This window comes from Penaeus monodon, chromosome 24, assembly GCF_015228065.2.
Source record: "Penaeus monodon isolate SGIC_2016 chromosome 24, NSTDA_Pmon_1, whole genome shotgun sequence".
Lineage (NCBI taxonomy): Eukaryota > Metazoa > Arthropoda > Malacostraca > Decapoda > Penaeidae > Penaeus > Penaeus monodon.
The window spans coordinates 42,842,921-42,843,235 of NC_051409.1; positions in this window are offsets into that span (position 1 = coordinate 42,842,921).

The following is a 315-nucleotide window of genomic DNA, read 5'->3' on the forward strand; positions in this document are numbered from 1 at the left end:
CAGGGACAGGAGCATGATTTGTGCAAGCAATTAGCTCTTTCCATGTGGGCTCCATGTTAGTCCCAGAACCATTGACTCTTAGATGCAGTTGGTCGCCTTTAACTCTTCAGGATCTCTGTGTCTAAGCTGGTCACCATGAAACCCGCAAGTACTGCCAGATTCACCGTATGGTTGTTTCATACCAGTAATTGTACTCTTTAAACATTAAAGAGTCAAGCCAATTTAACAACATCACCCCTACAAACAGTTCATTGTCCAGTCTCTCTTTTAAACTCATCATCCCTCAGTGGCCACTCTTGGGACGGCTGAGAACGA